The sequence below is a fragment of the Chionomys nivalis genome, chromosome 1 (assembly GCF_950005125.1).
Source record: "Chionomys nivalis chromosome 1, mChiNiv1.1, whole genome shotgun sequence".
Lineage (NCBI taxonomy): Eukaryota > Metazoa > Chordata > Mammalia > Rodentia > Cricetidae > Chionomys > Chionomys nivalis.
Genome location: NC_080086.1, coordinates 112,190,196 through 112,209,390, shown reverse-complemented (window position 1 = coordinate 112,209,390; position 19,195 = coordinate 112,190,196). Strand labels below are relative to the sequence as shown.

General features: G+C 41.7%; 1 pseudogene; it reads left to right on the top strand.

Moving 5' to 3' along the window:
- The first annotated feature begins 13,743 nt into the window (after positions 1 to 13,743).
- LOC130882610 (fascin-like) lies at positions 13,744 to 15,370 on the top strand (annotated as a pseudogene).
- The last annotated feature ends 3,825 nt before the right edge of the window (positions 15,371 to 19,195 follow it).

Here is a 19,195-nt window from a genome sequence, read left to right as displayed (position 1 = left end):
CTGCAAGATGTGCAGGGGTAATGCTGGCACAGAACTGATGGGAGTAGTCAATCAAGGACTTGAGGTCTACACTGCAGGTGGGAGCCAGTGCTTGACACTCCCTAGACGGCCAGAAATCAGAGGCTGGATAGCCCAGAGATCTAGAATAGAACAAAACAGGACTGACAAAAAGTCATTGAAATGAAGTGATTCCTACTGATATTCTGCGATTCTCATAGCCCAATGATAAAATCATCAGAGAGATTTTATCCAGCAACTGATGGGAGCAGATACAGAGACCCACAGCCAAATGTTAGGTGAAGTCTAGGGAACCTCATAGATAAAGGAAGGTGGGGAAGGTTGTAGGAGCCAGTGCTGTCTGGACACCAAGGCCCATAGGGGCTCACAGAGACGAGAATGAGGAGACAATCATGGAGATTGTATGGGTCTGAGTTAGGTCCTATATATATATAAATGGTTGTGTAGCTTGGTGATCTTTGGGATTCCTATCAGTGGGAGTTATAGTGTCTCACTATGAGTCTTTGGCCAGCCTGCAACTTGCCTTCTCAGACATTTGCCTGCTGCTTCCTCCTAAATACTGGGATTAAAAGTGTTCAGTCCATACCCATCTTACGTGACTCATTTGTATTCATGTCCCTATATCAAACTGTGAGTTTCTTTGAGATAAGCTTACTCTTTTCTTCTCTAATTGTTCCTATGATACTAAACATATACTCAACACCTTACTTTTTAATATTCAAAATAGGTAAAGACCAGACAGATGTGGAAGTCATTCTCTAAGATCTCATGATAAGAAAAAAGCCACATTCACACAAGAGTTTCAGTTTGACAGCCCAGAGTATATAATTTTATATGTTATAACAGAAAATCATTGAGTGGGAAAACTGAAATCTCACATCACACAGCTGTTTTTTAAGTATTATTAAAACCAACTCATATATAAAAAAGAACATTGCAAATTTAATAGTAAAAAAAAAAACATGAAATGAATTGATTTGAGTAGGAAAGAAAGGAAAAATAAATCACCAAGAGCTATCTGTGATGAGACATGTAGTTGAAGTGAAGATAATTGATGGTCTTCACCTACTGTAGAGCCTCTTTTGTCCATAGTCTTCATCCGTCCAATTTTCCCCCTGCACTTTCCCAAAGCCAATACAGTAATGACAATGAAAGACAAATGATGAATTTTTTCTTAGTAGTGATAATAAAATTTGCTTATTTTTTAGATTATAATAAACTCACATCATTTCGCTGATGTGGGATTCCTCTCTGTATGCTGTGAAAAACATTGGTTAATGAAGTTGTTTGGGCCCTATTGCACCACAGAATAGGGTAAGGTAGAAATTCCAAGAGAATAGGGGAGAAGAGAGAAGGCAGAGAAAGGGAAACTCCATGTAGCTGCTGGAGGAGAAAGATGCCAGCCACCACCTGGAACCTTACCAGTAAACCACAAGCTTTGTAATAAGATATAGAATAATAGAAATGGGTTAATTTAAGATGTAAGACCTAGCTAGGAAGGTGCTAGAGTCATTGGTCAAGCAGTATTGCAATTAACAGTTTCTGTGTAATTATTTAAGGTCTGGGCAGGTAGCCTTAGCCCTAGCCATGTTGCTTAACATTTTAAGAAGTGGTCCTGATCAGAAAAGGATTGCCGAAATGCAATATAGTTAGACTCAGATGAAAAGGACCTCTGAATGCATTATGGTGTTGGATAAATGTATGCAGGCTTAAAAGAGAGAAGAAAAAAGTATAGAGAGTTATAAAACGAAGTAAATGATTTATAAAAAATTAAAAAGTCTTTGAAAAGAAAGAGTACATCCCTGCTCCCATATCCACCCTTCCTCCATCCCAACCGTCCCATTCCCCCAAGCTCCCATATCCCCCCTTCTCACTTTTTTTCTCCCCATCTCCCCTTACTCCCACCCCACACCCAACCCCAAGTTTCCAATTTTTGCCTGGCAATCTTGTCTCCTTCCAATATCCAGGAGAATAACTATATGTTTTTCTTTGGGGTCACTTTCTAATTTAGCTTCTATAGGATCACAGATTATAAACTCAATGTCCTTTATTTATGACTAGAATCCACTTATGAGTGAGTACATACCATATTCATCTTTCTGGGTCTGGGATACCTCACTCAGGATAGTGTTTTCTATTTCCATCCATTTGCATGCAAAATTCAAGGTGTCATTGCTTTTTACCGCTGAGTAATACCTTAATGTGTACATATTCCATACTTTCTTTATCCATTCTTCCATTGAGAGGCATCTAGCTTGTTTCCAGGTTCTGGCTATTACAAAGAATGCTGCTATGAACATAGTTGAACAAATATTTTTGTAGTATGATAGAACACCTCTCGGGTATATTCCCAAGAGTGGTATTGCTGTTTCCTGGGGTAGGTTAATCCCGAATTTCCTGAGAAACTGCCATATTGCTTTCCAAAGTGGTTGCACAAGTTTGCATTCCCACCAGCAATGGATGAGTGTACCCCTTACTCTACAAACTCTCCAGCAAAGGCTATCATTGGTGTTTTTGATTTTAGCCATTCTGACAGGTGTAAGATGGTATCTCAAAGTTGTTTTGATTTGTATTTCCCTGATCGCTAAGGAGGTTGAGCATGACCTTAAGTGTCTTTTGGCCATTTGAACTTCTTCTGTTGAGAATTCTCTGATCAGTTCAGTGACCCATTTTTTTAACTGGGTTAATTAGCATTTTAAGGTCTAGTTTCTTGAGTTCTTTATATATTTTGGAAATCAGACCTTTGTCTGTTGCGGGGACGGTGAAAATCTTCTCCCAGTCAGTAGGTTGCCTTTTTGTCTTAAAGACAGTGTTCTTTTTTTTTTTTTTTTTTTTTTTTTTTTTTTTTTTTTTTTTTTTTGGTTTTTCGAGACAGGGTTTCTCTGTGGTTTTGGAGCCTGTCCTGGAACTAGCTCTTGTAGACCAGGCTGGTCTCGAACTCACAGAGATCCGCCTGCCTCTGCCTCCCGAGTGCTGGGATTAAAGGCGTGCGCCACCACCGCCCAGCTTTAAAGACAGTGTTCTTTGCTTTACAAACGCTTCTCAGTTTTAGGAGGTCCCATTTATTCAATGTTGTCTTTATTGTCTGTGCTACTGGGGTTATACGTAGGAAGTGGTCTCCTGTGCCCATGTGTTGTAGAGTACTTCCCACTTTCTGTTCTATCAGGTTCAGTGTGTTCAGATTAATATTGAGGTCTTTAATCCATTTGGACTTGATTTTTGTGCATGGTGATAGATTTCGATCTAATTTCATTCTTTTACAGATTGACATCCAGTTATGCCAGCACCATTTGTTGAAGATGCTTTCTTTCTTCCATTGTATACTTTTAGCTCCTTTGTCAAAAATCAGGTGTTCATAGGTTTGTGGGCTAAAATCTGGGTCTTCTATTTGATTCCATTGGTCAACATCTCTGTTATTGTGCCAATACCAAGCTGTTTTCATTACTGTAGCTCTATAATAGAGTTTGAAGTCAGGGATGGTAATGCCTCCGGAAATACCTTTATTGTACAGAATTGTTTTGGCTATCCTGGGTTTTTTGTTTTTCCATATAAAGTTGATTATTGTTCTCTAGAGGTCTGTGAAGAATTTTGCTGGGATTTTGATGGGGATTGCATTGAATCTATAGATTGCTTTTGGTAAAATTTCCATTCTTATTATGTTGATCCTCCCAATCCAAGAGCAAGGGAGATCCTTCAATTTTCTGGTATCCTCTTCAATTTCTTTCTTCAAAGACTTAAAGTTCTTGTCAAATAGATCTTTCACTTCCTTGGTTAGAGTTATGCCAAGATATTTATGCTATTTGTGTCTATTGTGAAAGCTGATGCTTCTCTGATTTCCCTCTCTGCTTCTTTATCCTTTGTGTATAGGAGGGCAACTGATTTTTTGGAGATGATCTTGTATCCTGCCACATTACTAAATGTGTTTATCAGCTGTAGGAGTTCTTTGGTAGAGTTTTTGGTGTCACCTATGTACAATATCATATCATCTGCAAATAACAAAAGTTTGACTTCTTCCTTTCTGATATGAATCCCCTTGATCTCCTTATGATGTCTTATTGCTATTGCCAGAAATTCAAGCACTATATTGAGGAAGTATGGAGAGAGTGGACAGCCTTGTCTTGTTCCTGATTTTAGTGGTATGGTTTTGAGTTTCTCCCCATTTAATTTAATGTTAGCTGTCGGCTTGCTGTACATTGCTTTTATAGTTAGGAGTGAACCTTGTATCCCTAGTCTCTCCAAGACCTTTATCATAAAGGGGTGTTGAATTATGTCAAATGCTTTTTCAGCATCTAAAGAAATGATTTGTTTTTGTTTTTGTTTTTTTTTTTTTTGGTTTTTCGAGACAGGGTTTCTCTGTGGTTTTGGAGCCTGTCCTGGAACTAGCTCTTGTAGACCAGGCTGGTCTCGAACTCACAGAAATCCGCCTGCCTCTGCCTCCCGAGTGCTGGGATTAAAGGCGTGCGCCACCACCGCCCGGCCCTAAAGAAATGATTGTATGGTTTTTTTCCTTCAGTTTATTTATATGATGGATTACATTGATAGATTTGTGTATGTCGAACCAGCCCTGCATCTCTGGGATGAAGACTACTTGATCATAATGGATAATTTTTCTAATGTGTTCTTGGATTCGGTTTGCCATTATTTTATTGAGATTTTTTGCGTCGATGTTCATGAGTGAGATTGGCCTGTAATTCTCTTTATTGGTTGAGTCTTTGTGTGATTTTGGTATAAGGGTGACTGTAGCTTCATAAAGAGTTTGGCAATGACTCTTATGTTTCCATTTTGTGAAACAAATTAAGGAGTATAGGTATTAGGTCTTCTTGGAAATTCTGGTAGAATTCTGCATTGAAACCATCTGGTCCTGGGCTTTTTTTGGTAGGGAGCTTTCTGATTACAGCTTCCAATTCCTTGCGACTTACAGGTCTGTTTAAACTGTTCACCTCGTCTTGATTTAATTTTGGTATATGGTACTGATCTAAAAAAAAATGTCCATTTCTTTCACATTTTCCAATTTTGTGGCATAAAGGCTTTTGTAGTAAGATCTAATGATTCTCTGAATTTCCTCTATGTCTGTGGTTATGTCCCCCTTTTCATTTCTGATCTTGTTAATTTGCATGTTCTCTCTCTGCCATTTGATTAGTTTGGATAGGGGTTTGTCAATCTTGTTGATTTTCTCCAGGAACCAGCTTTTTGTTTCATTGATTCTTTGGATTGTTTTCTGTGTTTCTATTTTGTTGATTTCAGCCCTCAGTTTGATTATTTCCAGTCTTCTACTCCTCCCGCGTGAGTCTGCTTCTTTTTTTTCTAGAGCTTTCAGGTGAGCTGTTAAGTCTCTAATGTGTGCTTTCTCCATTTTCTTTATGTGGGCACTTAGTGCTATGAATTTTCCTCTTAACAGTGCGTTCATAGTGTCCCATAGGTTTGGGTATGATGTGTCTTTATTTTCATTAATTTCAAGGAAGACTTTAATTTCTTTCTTTATTTCTTCCTTGACCCAGGTGTGGTTCAGTAGTTGACTGTTCAATTTCCATGAGTTTGTAGGCTTTCTGGGGTTAGAATTGTTGTTAAATTCTAACTTTATTCCATGATGATCCGATAGTACATGGTGATTACTACAATTTCTTTTTATCTATGGATATTTGCTTTGTTACCAATTGTGTGATCAATTTTTGAGAAAGTTCCATGTGGTGCTGAGAAGAAGGTATGTTCTTTTTGTTTTGGTGGAATGTTCTATAGATGTCTGTTAAGTCCATTTGGTTCATTACATCTGATAGTTCTCTTATTTCTCTGTTAAGTTTCTATCTTGTTGACCTGTCCATTGGTAAGAGTGGAGTGTTGAAATCTTCTACTATTAGAGTGTGGGGTTTGATGTGTGCTTTGAGTTCGAGTAATGTTTTTTTTTTAAATAAGTGGGTGCTTTTATATTAGGGGCATAGATATTCAGGATAGAGACTTACTCCTGATGAATTGTTCCTGTTATGAGTATAAAGTGTTCATCTCCATCTCTTCTGATGGATTTTAGTTTGAAATCAATTTTGTTAGATATTAGTATAGCCACATCTGCTTGTTTCTTTGGTTCATTTGATTAGAAAACCTTTTCCCATCCCTTTACTCTGAGGTAGTGTCTGTCTTTGAGTTTGAGGTGTGTTTCTTGTAAACAGCAGAATGTTGGATCCTGATTTCATATCCATTCTCTTAACCTGTGTCTTTTTATAGGTGAATTGAGTGCATTGATATTAAGTGATCTTAGTGACCAGTTGTTATTTTTTTGGTGGTAGAGTTTGTGTGTTTCCCTTCTTTGAGTTGTGATGGTGGAGGGTTGTCAGATGCCTGTGTTATTATGGGTGTTGTTGGCTTCCTTTGTCTGTGATTTTCCTTCTAGTATTTTCTGTAAGGCTGGATTTATGGCAATGTATTGTTTAAATCTGTTTTTGTCCTGAAATATCTTGTTTTCTCCATTGATGGTGAATGCAGCTTTGCTGGGTATAGTAGTCTGGGCTTGCATCCACGTTCTCTTAGTGTCCGAAGCACATCTATCCAAGACCTTCTGGCTTTCATGGTTTCCATTGAGAAGTCAGGTGTAATTCTTATAGATTTCCCTTTATATGTTACTTGACCTTTTCCTTTGCAGCTCAGGAGGCAGAGGCAGGCGGATCTCTGTGAGTTCGAGGCCAGCCTGGTCTACAAGAGCTAGTTCCAGGACAGGAACCAAAAGCTACGGAGAAACCCTGTCTCGAAAAATCCCAAATATATATATCTGTTCTTTATTCAGTATGTTTTGTGTTTTGATTATTATATGGCATGGGGATGCTTTCTTTTGATCCAGTTTATTTGGTATTCTGTGTGCTTCTTGTACCTTCATAAGGGTATCCTCCTTTAGGTTGGGAAATTTTTCTTCTACAATTTTCTTGAATATCTTTTCTGGGCCTTTGAGCTGTAATTCTTCTCCTTCTTCTACCCCTATTATTCTTAGGTTTGGTCTTTTCATGGTGTCCCAGATTTCCTGGATGTTTTGTGTTAAGAATTTGTTGGATTTGTTTTGTTCTTTAATCAGTGAGTTTATTTCCTCTATAGTATCTTCAGTGTTTGAGATTCTTTCTTCTATCTCTTGTATTTTGTTGGTAATACTTGTCTCTGTAGTTCCTGTTTACCCAGAATTTCCATATCTAGCCTTCCCTGGGTTTGTGTTTTCTTCATTACCTCCATTTCATTTTTCAAGTCTTGAACAGTTTCCCTTACCTGTTTGATTGCTTTTTCGTGGTTTTCTTGGGCATCTTTGAGAGATTTATTCATTTAGTATACCTTTTTGTTTGTCATCTCCATTTCTTTATAGCAGTTTTTCACCTCCTGTTTAAGGTCCTCAATTATTTTCATATAGTTCCATTCAAAGTCAATTTCTTCTATCTCTTCTGGAGTAGGGTGTTCAATTCTTCTTGTTTCAGGATCCCTGGATTTTGGTGATGTCATACTGCCTTTCAGGTTGTTGGAGAAATTCTTGCATTGGCACCTGCCCATCTCTACCAGTCCAGATAGAACTCTTCAGCACTGTACGGATGGAACTCCTCAGCATTGAAACAGGGATGTATGGTATCCCAAGGGCACCACAGACAAAAGGGCAAACTAAAGGTGTTTATCAGCTGTAGGAGTTCTTTGGTAGAGTTTTTGGGGTCGCCTATGTACACTATCATATCATCTGCAAATAACAAAAGTTTGACTTCTTCCTTTCCAGTTCGAATCCCCTTGATCTCCTTATGCTGTCTTATTGCTATTGCTAGAACTTCAAGCACTATATTGAAGAGGTATGGAGAGAATGGACAGCCTTGACTTGTTCACGATTTTAATGTAATGACTTTGAGTTTCTCCCCATTTAATTTAATGTTAGCTGTCGGCTTGCTGTATATTGCTTTTATTATATTTAGGAATGAACCTTGCAAATGGATGGAAATAGAAAACATTTTATTGAGTGAGATAACCCAGACCCAAAAAGATGAATATGGTATCATAAGTGGATTCTAGCCATAAATAAATGACATTGGGCCTATAATTCATGATCCTACAGAAGCTAAATAAGAAGGTTAACCCAAGGAAAACATACAGTTATCCTCATGGATATTGGAAATAGACAAGATTGCCAGGCAAATGTTGGGAGCACAGGGGTGGGGGTGTGGTGGGGGTAAGGGGAGATGGGGAGAGAGAAGGGAGAAGGGGAGGATTGAGGAGAGCTTGAAGGAATGTGATGGTTGAGATGGAGGAAGGGTGGATATGGGAGCAGGGAAGTATATATCTTAATTAAGGGAGACATTTGAGGGTTGGCAAGAGACCTGACTCTAGAGGTGTACCCAGGTGTCCATGGAGATGTCCCCAGCTAGATCCTTGGGCAGCTGAGGAGAGGGAGCCTGAAATGGCCCTATCCTATAGCCATACTAATGAATATCTTGCATATCACCATAGAACCTTCATCTGGTGATGGATAAAGCTAGAGATAGAGACCGACATTGGAGCACTGGACTGAGCTCCCAAGGTTCAAATGAGGAGCAGAAAAGGGGGAGGACATGAGCAAGGAAGTCAGGACCGCGAGGGGTGCGCCCACCCTCTGAGACGCTAGGGGCTGATCTAATGGGAGTTCACCAAAACAAGCTGGACGGGGACTGATGGAGCATGTGATCAAACTGGACTCTCTGAACATGGCAGACAAGGAGGGCTGACTCAGAAGCCAAGGACAATGGCACTGGGCTTTGATCCTACTGCATATACTGGCTTTGTGGGAGCCTAGTCTGTTTGGATGCTCACCTTCCTAGACCTAGATGGAGGGGGGAGGACCTCGGACTTCCCACAGGGCAAGGAACCCTGACTGCTCTTTGAACTGGAGAGGGAGGGGGGATGGGGAGAGAGGGAGGGAAATGGGAGGAGAGGAGGAGGTGGAAATTTTTAAGTAAAACTAAAAAAAATGTATAAATAAATAAATAAATAAGACAGAGTATAGTCATAGATTAAAGGAGTAAAAATATAAGCCAAATAAATATGGGATATACACAGAGAGTCTGGATTGTGTATATTATTGTGATTTCTTTGACATTTTGACTGTGAATGAGCCAAGTACAAAGAGACATTTCATTGTATGGGTTGCTAAGCTAAACCAACTTACATACTTTAAAGTATCCTGACTTCAAAATTTGGTTCTAAGGATATTTTGCTTCGGAAAAGAGGTTCTGCTTTTGTTTTCACAGAGAATGAGAACCTGTGGATTGCTTCCAGATTAGTGTTGTTTGTTGGACTAAGACCCCCTGAAAGGTCTCTGAGAAATCCCAATTACTTTACCCAACCAAAGACAGGAAGCAGTTTGGAGAGAACTATGCCAAAATTCCCAAATATTGTTTATAAATGTTTGTTTACATTTAAAGGGAGATATGCTATAGGGATGAATACTTTGCATTAGTATGGATCTTGATTTATTGATACAAATTTAACGTCAATTTTGTTAAATGTATATTTCTGCCCATGATTAAGGAATTGTGTTTGTGTAGCTCATTTAAAATGTAATCTATAAATAAGAAATATCGGTTAATAGATAGTTGTCTATAATAGTCAAGCTTGTAGTCATGTTAGTTAGGTTTTCCAGATGTACAAAGATATATTTCAGATAGATAGTTATTCTTCAAACCATTCAAAGGCTAACAGAATATAGCATTTAAAATGTTTTAGAAACTTAAGACTTTTCGTGACAATGAGACACATCTGCTCCTGTCAGCACTAATCTACTTCAAGAGGATGATATGTTGCTTTTGGAGTTTGCTAAACATTTGGGCAAGAAACTGCTCTTGCCTGGACTGCTTGATGTTATGCTGTATGAAGTGGACATTCAGGACCCGTAGAGAAAAGATTGCTGAAGTTACCTAAAAAGGTGAGACAGTCCTTCAGGGTTATTGCTTCATGAAATAGTCTGTCAGACATTCTGCAGGACACAAAAGAAGTGACTGACAAACTCCCAATATAGGCAGAACTATCTTTGAAATTTTCTGTTTCATGAAAAAGCCTGCCAGATACTATGAGCCTGTAGGCTGAAGACAGGTACCCCAATGTTACAGGAAACTTTGGGTGAAAGTTCAGACAGTAAGATGTCTCTGTAAATTTTGGAGTTTTGGAAGTTGCTTGCAATGCACTTCCTGTTTACTTAGGTAATATTATATACTTTTGGAGTCTTTGATAGAATTGAAGAATAGATAGTTATAATTATAGTTTTCTTTAGATATGATAAAAGATAAAGTACATGAGAGCAGTTCTGAAGCAGTGAACCCCACAGGAGCAGGACAGAGCCAGTGACCTGGGCCAAAGCCTGAGGCAGTAAACTCCACAGGAGCAGGACTGAGCCAGCAACCTAGGCTGGAGCAGGCCTAGGATGGTGAACTCCACAGAAGCAGGAGCAGATCAAGACCAAGGACATTTGTGGAAGCAGGACTGAGCCAGCAACTGAGGCTGGAGCAAGCCTGAGACAGCAAATTCCACATGAGTGGGAGCAAATCCAGACCAGCACATTTATAGAAACAGGACTGACCCAGCGACCTAGGCAGGAACAGACCTGAGACAGCAAACTCAACAGGAGCAGGTAGAGGGAAGCAACCGCTGAGGGAGTGGACCACAACCAGAGACCTCTATGGATCTACATGGGAGACTGGAACCACTGATGGAATAGGCCTGAGCCAGGACCTTTGTGGGTACAGACACATCTGAGTCTGGGACCTCCAAGGGAGTAGATTGGAGCCAGAGTAGATTGGGACCAATCCTAAGCCAGGAATGTCCACAGGAGCATATCCAGAACAGGGATATTTACAGAAACAGGTATGAGCCAGCAACCTAAGCCAGAGCAGGCCTGAGGCAGTGAACTCCATGGGAGTGGAACAAACCTCGCAAGTGCTGAGTGACCTCCAGGAACATGAAGTTACCAATGGGATGACTGGAACCATGACACTGACTGCATCATGAGGAGCAACAATATGAGCCTTGGAGCCACTGACACCTGGAAGATTTATCACCAGAGTCACAGTCAGTTCCAACTACACCAATTGGAGAAAAAGATGGGTAGAGAAAGTAAGTACAAACTCAACACCATAAAGAGCAACCTGACAGCAGTAAAATCTTGTGGTCCTAAAACAGCATGACTTCAACAACCAAATATAGATGAAGCAGAATAAAATGACCTAAAAAATAACTTCAGGAGAATGTTTGAGGCCCTTAAAGAAGAAATGAGAAATTCCCTCAAAGAAATGGAGAAAAAGACAAACAAAAAAATATTGAAAGACATCAACAAGTCCCTTAAAGAAAGCCAAGCAAAAGCAATCAAACATATGAAAGAAACTGTTTAAGACTTAAAAACTGAAATAGAGGCAATAAACAAAAAATAAGCTGACAGAATTATAGAAACAGAAATCACGAGAAAATGGTCAGCAACTGCAAATGCAAGCATAAACAGCAGAATACAAGAGGTGGAAAAGAGAATCTCAAGCACTAATGATACAATAGAGGAAATAGACTCGTCAGTCAAAGAAAACATTAAATTAAATCAAAGCTTAACTCAAAATATCTGTGAAATATGGGACACCATGAAAAGACCAAACCTAAGAATAATAGGTATAGAAGAATGAGAAGTTCAACTCAAAAGTACAGAAAATATATTTAACAAAATCACAGAAGAAAACTTTCCCAACCTAAAGAAAGATAAGCCTATGAAGACACAAGAAGCTTACACAACACCAAGCAGACTGGATCAAAAAGAAGGTCCCTCACTACCATAATAATCAAAACACCAAGCATACAGAATAAAGAAAGAATATTAAAAGCTGCAAAGGAAAAAGACTAATAACATATAAAGGCAGACCTATCAGAATTACACCCGACTTCTCAATGAAGAAAATGAAAGCCAAAAGGTCTGGGTCAAGTGTTATGCAGACATTAAGGACTAGAGATGCGAGCCCAGACTACTATGCCCAGCAAAACTTTTCACTACCTCAGAAGGACAAGATAGTCCATGATAAAACCAGATTTAACCAATGCCTAGCCACAATCCCAGCCCTACACAAAGTACTAGCAGGAAAACTCCAACTCAAGAAAGTTGACTGCATCAACAAAAACACATACAATTCATGGTCTCATAGCAACAAACCCCAAAGAAGGGGAAAACACACAAATAACAACACCAACAACAAAAACTAAATTAACAGAAGATAGCAATCACTGGTCATTAATATCTCTTAATATAAACGGACTCAACTCACCTATGGGAAAAAAAAACAGACTAACAGATTGGATAAAAAAACAGAATCTATGCTTCTGCTGCATACAAGAAACACACCTCAACCTCAAAGATATCAAAGATAGACATCATCTCAGAATAAAGGATTGGGAAAAAATTTTCCAATCAAATAGACTTTAGAAACAACCTGGTGTAGCTATCCTAATATCTAACAAAATAGACTTCAAACTAAAATCAATCAAAAGAGACAAAGAAAGACATTTCATATTAGTCACAGTAAACATCCATTAAGAGGAAATCTCAATATAGAACATTTATGCCCCAAATTCAAGGGCACCCTCATATGTTTAAAAAAAAAAAACACTTCTAACGCTTAAATCATATATTAAACCACACATACTCCTGTCTCACCACTGGACAGGTCATTCAGACAAAAAATGAACAGATAAATAAGGAAAATAACAAAATTATGTCTCAAATGAACTTAACAGACATCTATAAATATTCCATCCAAACATAAAAGAATATACCTTCTTCTCAGCACCTCATGGAACCTTCCAAAAAATTGACCACATACTCAGTAACAAAACAAACCTCAATAGATACAAAAAATGGAATAACTCCATGTATTTTATTGTATCATCATGGCTTAAAACTAGACTTCAACAGCAATACTAATTCCAGACAGCCCACAAACACATGGAAATTAAACAATGCTCACCCAAATCATCAGTGGGTCAAGGAAGAAATAAAGGGAGAAATTAAAGACTTCCTAAAATTTAATGAAAATGACCACACAACATTCCCAAATTTATGAGACACAATGAAAGCAGTGTTAAAAGGAAAGTTCATAGCACTAAATGCCTACTGAAAGAAGCTGGAAAAATCCCACAAGTAGTGAATTACAGTATATTTGAAAATTTTAGAACCAAAAGATGCAAACTCACCCAAGAGAACTAGACAGTAGGAAATTGATGTAGGAGGTTGTTCTCTCTTGGTTAATGAATAAAAAAACTGCCTTGGCCTGTTGATAGGGAAGAACTTAAGTAGGCAGGGAAGACAGAACTGAATGCTGAAAGAAGAAAGGGCGGAGTGGGAGAGAGACACCATAGATCTGCCGCCAGAGTTAGACACAGAACTTTGCTGGTAAGCCACAACCATGTGGCGATACACAGATTAGTAGGAATGGGTTAAATTAAGATGAAAGAGTTAGCCAATAAGAAAATAGAGATAATAAACCAAGCAGTGACTTAATGAATATTGTTTCTGTGTGATTATTTTAGTTCTGGGCAGCTGGGACAAACAACCGGCCTTCTTGTTACAGGAAATAATCAAATTGAGAACTAAAATCAACAAAATAGAAACAAAGAAAATGATACAAAGAGGTGGAGCGCTGCAGCGGGTTAAGCAGTGCTGAACAAAGAAGGTCCCGCACAGCCACCCAAGCTCCCGGGGCCACGGGACCGCCCTCTGCCACCATGACCGCCAACGGCACAACCGAGGAGGCGTTTGGCTTCAAGGTGAACACGTCCGCCAGTAGCTTGAAGAAGAAGCAGATCTGGACGCTGGAGCAGCCTCCCGATGAGTCGGGCAGCGCGGCGGCCGTGTGTCTGCGCAGCCACCTGGGTCTCTATCTGGCTGCTGACAAGGATGGCAACGTGAACTGCGAGCGCGAGGTGCCCGACGCCGACTGCCGCTTCCTAGCCATGGTGTATGACGACGGCCGCTGGTCGCTGCAGTCCGAGGTTCACCTGCGCTACTTCGGCGGCGACACAGAGGACCGCCTGTCGTGCTTAGCGCAGAGCGTGTCGCCGGCCGAGAAGTGGAGTGTGCACATCGCCATGCACCCACAGGTCAACATCTACAGCGTCACCTGCAAGCGCTACGCGCATCTGAGCGCGCGACCGGCGATGATATCATGAGATCGCTGTAGACCTCTACGTGCCTTGGGGCGTCGACTCACTCATCACCTTGGCCTTCCAGGACCAGCGCTACAGCGTGCAGACGTCGGACCACCGCTTCCTGCGCCACGACGGGCTCCTTGTGGCTCGGCCCGAGTGCGCCATGGGCTACACGCTCGAGTTCTGCTTCGGCAAGGTGGCCTTTCAGACTGCGAAGGTCGCTACCCTGGCCCCGTCCGGGCCCAGTGGCACCCTCAAGGCTGGTAAGGCCACCAAGGTGGGCAAAGATGAGCTCTTCGCCCTGGAGCAGAGCTGCGCTCAGATGGTGCTGCAGGCAGCCAACTAGAGGAACGTGTCCACGCACCAGGGAATGGACCTGTCGGCCAATCAGGATGAAGAGGCCAATCAGGATGAAGAGGCCGATCAGGAGACCTTCCAGCTGGAGATTGACCTGGACACAAGGAAGTGTGCCTTCCGCACCCACACGGGCAAGTACTAGACGCTGACGGCAACCAGAGGGGTGCATTCCACTGCGTCTATCAAGAATGCCAGCTGCTACTTTGACATCAAGTGGTGCGACTGGCGCATCACCCTAAGGGCGTCCAATGGCAAGTTTGTAACCACCAAGAAAAATGGTCAGCTGGCCGCCTCCCTGGAGACAGCAGGGGACCCTGAACTCTTCCTCATAAAGCTGATTAACCGCCCCATTACTGTGTTCCGTGGAGAACACGCGTTCATTGACTGCCGCAACGTCACGGGCACTCGGGATGCCAACTGCTCCAGCTACGACATCTTCCAGCTGGAATTCAATGATGGCGCCTACAACATCAAAGACTCCACAGGCAAGCACTGGATGGTGGGCAGTGATTCCTCGGTCACTAGCAGCAGCGACACCCCTGTGGATTTCTTCCTGGAGTTCTGCGACTACAATAAGGTGGCCATCAAGGTGGGTAGCCGCTACCTGAAGGGAGATCACGCTGGGGTCCTGAAGGCCTGTGTGGAGACCATCAACCCCGCCTCACTCTGGGAATACTAGGGCCACCTGCCCTCTGCGAGCCACTCATCCAGTCCCTCCTGCTATCCCCACTCGCCAGGTGGCCCTGCAGCAGGTGGCAAACCCCTTGCCTTTCAAACTGGAAACCCCAGAGAAAATGGTGCCCTTGCCTGTTGCCCTCTGTGGGTCCCCTCCCCCCTAACTCTCTGCTCCCCGTGGGTCAGACTTCGGGTCCCTCTGCACCCTTCTTTGCCATAGGGCATGCTGGCACCTTTCTTCTGGACCTTATTTCCCCAGGAAGTGGCCTAGGAGAAGTTGGGGAGGGGGCACGAGGGAGCGGCCCCATCCCTGAGCTTGTAACTGGAAGCCCCTCCCCTGGAGATCACACCTCTCTCCAGTGTACCTGTTCTGGCCTCAGCACCTGGAGGCAAGGCTTTCGTGGGGCTGAAGGCAAGTGTGGCCTGGTTTGCCCACAAGTTTTTGTTTTTGTTTTTGTTTTTTTTCTGGATCATGGCTAGAGAGTGGTCTTTGTTGGACCCTGCAGAGGTCCGAATTGGCTCCCTGACTCAAAACTAGCTGGGTAGCACTGCCATGTGGCCCCTGCATACTCTGGGATTGGGGGATGGGCCTTGCTGACATCTCACCTCTTCACCCTGGCCTGACTGGAAGCAGAAAAATGACCAAATCAGTATTTGTTTTTTAAAGGAAATGTCACTGTTGAAAGGGCCCCGGGCAAACTTGCCTGATTGGTTGTAGCTGTGAGTGGTCTTGAGGGGAGACGCTTGACACCTGGCCTCCCCAGTGGGTTCCCTTCCTCCTTCCCTCCTGCCTGCTCACTTCCAGCCCTGGCCCTGTGATTGGTGCTCCATGTCATCCTGACATCTCAGGGCTCCTGGGGTGGGAGAAAACCAGGCGTGTTCCTTCCCAGGGAGCCCTGGAGTAAACCTCAGGGGGGCCCTTCCCAGACACCTCATTCTACCAGTTCCCCGACACCGTGCATCTCACTCACTCGGGGTGTCTCGGTCTTTTATTTTTTGTAACTGTCCTTTGTATTAACTCTGAAGACCCGTGATAGTAGCTTTTGAACTGGAAAATAAAATAATGCCAAGTCTGCAAAAAAGAAAGAAAGAAAGAAAGAAAGAAAGAAAGAAAGAAAGAAAGAAAGAAAGAAAGAAAGAAAATGATACAAAGAATCAATGAGACAAAGAGTTGGTTCTTAGAGAAAATCAGCAAAATAGACAAAATATTATCCAAACTAACCAAAAAGCAGAGAGAGAATATCCAAATTAACAATATCAGAAATGAAAAGGGGGACATAACAATACATACAGAGGAAATCCAGAGAATCATCAGGTCACATTTCAAAAACATATACTCCACAAAATTGGAAAACTTAAAAGAAATGGACAACTTTTTGGATAATATCACTTGCCAAAATTAAATCAAGACCAGATAAGAAAATTAAACTGACCTATAACTGCTGAAGACATAGAAACAGTCATCAAAAGACTCCCAACCAAAAAAAAAAAGCAAAGCCCAGGACCAGATGACTTCAGCTCAAAATTTTACAAGATTTTCAAAGAAGAGCTAATACCAATACTCCTTGAACTGTTCCACACAATAGAAACAGAAGGAACAATTAACCTGATACCCAAACCACTTAAAGACATTAGTAAGAAAGATAATTACAGACCAATCTCACTCATAAACATTGATGCAAAAAATACTAAACAAAATACTGACAAATCAAATCCAAGAACATATCAGAAAGATCATCCACCATGATCAAGTTGGCTTCATCCCAAAGATGCAGTGATGGTTCAACATACAAAAATCTGTCAATGTAATACACCATATAAACAAACTGAAAAAATAAAAACCACATAAATATTTCATTGGATACTGAAAAAGCTTTCAACAAAATACAACATCCCTTCATGATAAAGGTTTTGGAGAAAGCCGGGATACAAGAAACATACCTAAACATAATAAAGGCAATTGCAGCAAATCAACAGCCAATATCAAACTAAATGGAGAGAAATTCAAAGCAATCCCACTGAAATCCAGAACAGGACAAGGTCGTCCATTGTCTCCATATCTATTCAATATAGTTCTTGAGGTCCTAGCCAGAGCAATAAGACAACAAAATGAGATCAAGGAGATACGAAACAGAAAAAAAAAGAAGTCAAACTCTCACTATTTGCTGATAATATGGTAGTTTACATAAGCGATCCCAAAAATTCTACCAAGGAAATTCTACAACTCATAAAAACACTCAGTAATGTAGCAGGATACAAGATCAACTTGAAAAAATCAGTAGCCCTCCTTTACACAGATGATAAATGGGCCGAGAAAGAAATCAGAGAAACATCACCTTTCACAATAGCCAGAAATAGCATAAAATATCTCAGAGTTACTCTAACCAAACAAGTGGAAGACTCGTAGGACAAGAACTTTAAATCTTTGAAGAAAGAAATTGAAGACACCAGAAAATGGAAAGATCTACCATGCTATTGAGTATGGAGAATTAACATGGTAAAAAAGGGCAATCTTGGTAGGTGCCGAGAAGTTTCATCGGGACGGGTGAGTGTGTGCTATCCTGGGGCAGACTGTCCCGGTAGAGAGCACAAACACCCCTCCCCCAGCTCCTGCTGCAGGGCTTGCTCTCCTACACACCCGCCCCCACCCCCACCCCCAAACCTGCCTTGTCTGCAAGGTCCTTAGCTGTGGAACAGTTTCCTGCCATTTCACTAAGGCTACCAACCCAGAGCAGTGAGTGCCTGACTAGAGGGCAGGCCTCAAGGTCCCCACCAGGGAATGTGGGCCCCTGCTGCTGGGCCTGCAGGGTCTGCTGTGCTCTCCTGGACCCACTCTGCCTGCCTCCTACTTCCCTTGGTCCCTGGCTCATTGGGGCTACCAGGAGTCCCTGTGTAGGTGCTGAGAAGTTCCATCTGGACGGGTGAGTGTGTGCTATCCTAGGGCGGACTGTCCCGGTAGAGAGCACAAACCCCCCTACACTAAGGCTACCCAACCAGAGCAGTGAGTGCTTGCCTAGCGGGCAGGCCTCAGCAACCCCCAAAAGGAGCGCAGGCACCTCCAGCTTGTACTGCAGTGTCGCCTGTGTTCTACTCGACCCCGCCCTAGCCCCTGCATTCGCCCTTTTTGCCGCGGGTCATTGGAATACCAGGCGTCCCTGTTTTGATGTTGAGGAGTTCATCTGGAAGGGAACGGTTCCTGCCCCTACACTGAGGAGATACACCCAGAGAGTTAGTCACAGCAAAGACTGATTCAAGACACCAGACCTCTCCTGTCTCCATTTGAAGGAAGAGATGGGCAGGCACCAATGCAAGAATTCCCCCAACAACTTGAAAGGCAATGTGACATCACCAGAATCCAGGAATCCAAAAATAAGAACTGTACACCCTAATCCAGAAGAATTAGAAGAATTCGACTAAAAAGTGAATTATATGAAAATAATAGAGGACCTTAAACAGGAGGTGAAAAACTGCCATAATCAGTTTGAGATTACAAACAAAAAGGTAATGAATAAATCTCTCAAAGATACCCAAGAAAACCAAGAAAAACAAGAAAAAGTAATAAAACACGTAAGGGAAACTGTTCAAGACTTGAAGAATGAAGTGGAAGTAATAAAGAAAACACAAACCGAGGGAAGGATGGAGATGGAAAATTTGGATAAACGAACAGGAACTACAGAGACAAGTACCACCAACAGATTACAAGAGATAGAAGAAAGAATCTCAGACACTGAAGATACCATAGAGAAAATAAACACTCTGATCAAAGAAAACAGCATAACCAACAAATTCTCATCACAAAACATTCAGGAAATATGGTACACAATAAAAAGACCAAACCTTGCATGAGAAGGGGAGGATGGGAGGAGCTCGGGGGATTGGGATGGTTGGGATATAGGAAGGGAGGTTACGGGAGCAGCGAAGTATATATCCTAACTAAGAGAGCCATCTTAGGGTTGGCAAGAAACTTGACTCTAGAGGGGTTAGCAGGTGTCCAGGG